This window comes from Danio rerio, chromosome 4, assembly GCF_052040795.2.
Source record: "Danio rerio strain M-AB ecotype USA chromosome 4, GRCz13ab, whole genome shotgun sequence".
Lineage (NCBI taxonomy): Eukaryota > Metazoa > Chordata > Actinopteri > Cypriniformes > Danionidae > Danio > Danio rerio.
Genome location: NC_141024.2, coordinates 44,710,001 through 44,712,500, shown reverse-complemented (window position 1 = coordinate 44,712,500; position 2,500 = coordinate 44,710,001). Strand labels below are relative to the sequence as shown.

General features: G+C 51.4%; 2 protein-coding genes and 14 non-coding genes across 17 annotated transcripts in view; all 16 read left to right on the top strand.

Moving 5' to 3' along the window:
- Positions 1–2,500, top strand: part of LOC148681268 (uncharacterized) — a 482,092-nt gene that overhangs the window by 348,978 nt on the left and 130,614 nt on the right. The gene's annotated exons all lie outside the window — the stretch shown is intronic.
- Positions 1–2,500, top strand: part of LOC141377041 (uncharacterized) — a 441,555-nt gene that overhangs the window by 383,257 nt on the left and 55,798 nt on the right. The window lies entirely within an intron of this gene.
- On the top strand, positions 29–147 carry LOC148681330 (5S ribosomal RNA). Its single transcript, XR_015944303.1, has one exon. It is a non-coding gene; the product is annotated as a 5S ribosomal RNA (ribosomal RNA).
- On the top strand, positions 206–324 carry LOC137492239 (5S ribosomal RNA). Its single transcript, XR_015487249.2, has one exon. It is a non-coding gene; the product is annotated as a 5S ribosomal RNA (ribosomal RNA).
- LOC148681329 (5S ribosomal RNA) lies at positions 383–501 on the top strand. Its single transcript, XR_015943417.1, has one exon. It is a non-coding gene; the product is annotated as a 5S ribosomal RNA (ribosomal RNA).
- Positions 560–678, top strand: LOC137492754 (5S ribosomal RNA). The gene has a single exon (XR_015487246.2). It is a non-coding gene; the product is annotated as a 5S ribosomal RNA (ribosomal RNA).
- Positions 737–855, top strand: LOC148681328 (5S ribosomal RNA). Its single transcript, XR_015943416.1, has one exon. It is a non-coding gene; the product is annotated as a 5S ribosomal RNA (ribosomal RNA).
- On the top strand, positions 914–1,031 carry LOC137492240 (5S ribosomal RNA). The gene has a single exon (XR_015487244.2). It is a non-coding gene; the product is annotated as a 5S ribosomal RNA (ribosomal RNA).
- LOC148681327 (5S ribosomal RNA) lies at positions 1,090–1,208 on the top strand. Its single transcript, XR_015943256.1, has one exon. It is a non-coding gene; the product is annotated as a 5S ribosomal RNA (ribosomal RNA).
- Positions 1,267–1,385, top strand: LOC148681326 (5S ribosomal RNA). The gene has a single exon (XR_015943415.1). It is a non-coding gene; the product is annotated as a 5S ribosomal RNA (ribosomal RNA).
- LOC137493891 (5S ribosomal RNA) lies at positions 1,444–1,562 on the top strand. The gene has a single exon (XR_015944575.1). It is a non-coding gene; the product is annotated as a 5S ribosomal RNA (ribosomal RNA).
- LOC148681325 (5S ribosomal RNA) lies at positions 1,621–1,739 on the top strand. The gene has a single exon (XR_015944548.1). It is a non-coding gene; the product is annotated as a 5S ribosomal RNA (ribosomal RNA).
- LOC148681324 (5S ribosomal RNA) lies at positions 1,798–1,916 on the top strand. Its single transcript, XR_015943413.1, has one exon. It is a non-coding gene; the product is annotated as a 5S ribosomal RNA (ribosomal RNA).
- On the top strand, positions 1,975–2,093 carry LOC148681323 (5S ribosomal RNA). Its single transcript, XR_015944349.1, has one exon. It is a non-coding gene; the product is annotated as a 5S ribosomal RNA (ribosomal RNA).
- Positions 2,152–2,270, top strand: LOC148681322 (5S ribosomal RNA). Its single transcript, XR_015943412.1, has one exon. It is a non-coding gene; the product is annotated as a 5S ribosomal RNA (ribosomal RNA).
- LOC137492245 (5S ribosomal RNA) lies at positions 2,329–2,447 on the top strand. The gene has a single exon (XR_015487234.1). It is a non-coding gene; the product is annotated as a 5S ribosomal RNA (ribosomal RNA).

Below are 2,500 nucleotides of genomic sequence, written 5' to 3'. Positions count from 1 at the left end.
AAATAGCCAACGCTTGACAGCCTCTTTCGCTTACGGCCATACCACCCTGGAAATGCCCGATCTCATCTGAACTCGGAAGTAAAGCAGGGTCGGGCCTGGTTAGTACTTGGATGGGGGACCGCCTGGGAATACCAGGTGCTGTAAGCTTTTCGAAGTGCTTCATTTGGCAGCTGATTTAAATAGCCAACGCTTGACAGCCTCTTTCGCTTACGGCCATACCACCCTGGAAATGCCCGATCTCATCTGAACTCGGAAGTAAAGCAGGGACGGGCCTGCTTAGTACTTGGATAGGGGACCGCCTGGGAATACCAGGTGCTGTAAGCTTTTCGAAGTGCTTCATTTGGCAGCTGATTTAAATAGCCAACGCTTGACAGCCTCTTTCGCTTACGGCCATACCACCCTGGAAATGCCCGATCTCATCTGAACTCGGAAGTAAAGCAGGGTCGGGCCTGGTTAGTACTTGGATGGGAGACCGCCTGGGAATACCAGGTGCTGTAAGCTTTTCGAAGTGCTTCATTTGGCAGCTGATTTAAATAGCCAACGCTTGACAGCCTCTTTCGCTTACGGCCATACCACCCTGGAAATGCCCGATCTCATCTGAACTCGGAAGTAAAGCAGGGTCGGGCCTGGTTAGTACTTGGATGGGGGACCGCCTGGGAATACCAGGTGCTGTAAGCTTTTCGAAGTGCTTCATTTGGCAGCTGATTTAAATAGCCAACGCTTGACAGCCTCTTTCGCTTACGGCCATACCACCCTGGAAATGCCCGATCTCATCTGAACTCGGAAGTAAAGCAGGGTCGGGCCTGGTTAGTACTTGGATGGGAGACCGCCTGGGAATACCAGGTGCTGTAAGCTTTTCGAAGTGCTTCATTTGGCAGCTGATTTAAATAGCCAACGCTTGACAGCCTCTTTCGCTTACGGCCATACCACCCTGGAAATGCCGATCTCATCTGAACTCGGAAGTAAAGCAGGGTCGGGCCTGGTTAGTACTTGGATGGGAGACCGCCTGGGAATACCAGGTGCTGTAAGCTTTTCGAAGTGCTTCATTTGGCAGCTGATTTAAATAGCCAACGCTTGACAGCCTCTTTTGCTTACGGCCATACCACCCTGGAAATGCCCTATCTCATCTGAACTCGGAAGTAAAGCAGAGTCGGGCCTGGTTAGTACTTGGATGGGAGACCGCCTGGGAATACCAGGTGCTGTAAGCTTTTCGAAGTGCTTCATTTGGCAGCTGATTTAAATAGCCAACGCTTGACAGCCTCTTTCGCTTACGGCCATACCACCCTGGAAATGCCCGATCTCATCTGAACTCGGAAGTAAAGCAGGGTCGGGCCTGGTTAGTACTTGGATGGGAGACCGCCTGGGAATACCAGGTGCTGTAAGCTTTTCGAAGTGCTTCATTTGGCAGCTGATTTAAATAGCCAACGCTTGACAGCCTCTTTCGCTTACGGCCATACCACCCTGGAAATGCCCGATCTCATCTGAACTCGGAAGTAAAGCAGGGTCGGGCCTGGTTAGCACTTGGATGGGAGACCGCCTGGGAATACCAGGTGCTGTAAGCTTTTCGAAGTGCTTCATTTGGCAGCTGATTTAAATAGCCAACGCTTGACAGCCTCTTTCGCTTACGGCCATACCACCCTGGAAATGCCCGATCTCATCTGAACTCGGAAGTAAAGCAGGGTCGGGCCTGGTTAGTACTTGGATGGGAGACCGCCTGGGAATACCAGGTCCTGTAAGCTTTTCGAAGTGCTTCATTTGGCAGCTGATTTAAATAGCCAACGCTTGACAGCCTCTTTCGCTTACGGCCATACCACCCTGGAAATGCCCGATCTCATCTGAACTCGGAAGTAAAGCAGGGTCGGGCCTGGTTAGTACTTGGATGGGAGACCGCCTGGGAATACCAGGTGCTGTAAGCTTTTCGAAGTGCTTCATTTGGCAGCTGATTTAAATAGCCAACGCTTGACAGCCTCTTTCGCTTACGGCCATACCACCCTGGAAATGCCCGATCTCATCTGAACTCGGAAGTAAAGCAGGGTCGGGCCTGGTTAGTACTTGGATGGGAGACCGCCTGGGAATCCCAGGTGCTGTAAGCTTTTCGAAGTGCTTCATTTGGCAGCTGATTTAAATAGCCAACGCTTGACAGCCTCTTTCGCTTACGGCCATACCACCCTGGAAATGCCCGATCTCATCTGAACTCGGAAGTAAAGCAGGGTCGGGCCTGGTTAGTACTTGGATGGGAGACCGCCTGGGAATACCAGGTGCTGTAAGCTTTTCGAAGTGCTTCATTTGGCAGCTGATTTAAATAGCCAACGCTTGACAGCCTCTTTCGCTTACGGCCATACCACCCTGGAAATGCCCGATCTCATCTGAACTCGGAAGTAAAGCAGGGTCGGGCCTGGTTAGTACTTGGATGGGAGACCGCCTGGGAATACCAGGTGCTGTAAGCTTTTCGAAGTGCTTTATTTGGCAGCTGATTTAAATAGCCAACGCTTGACAGCCT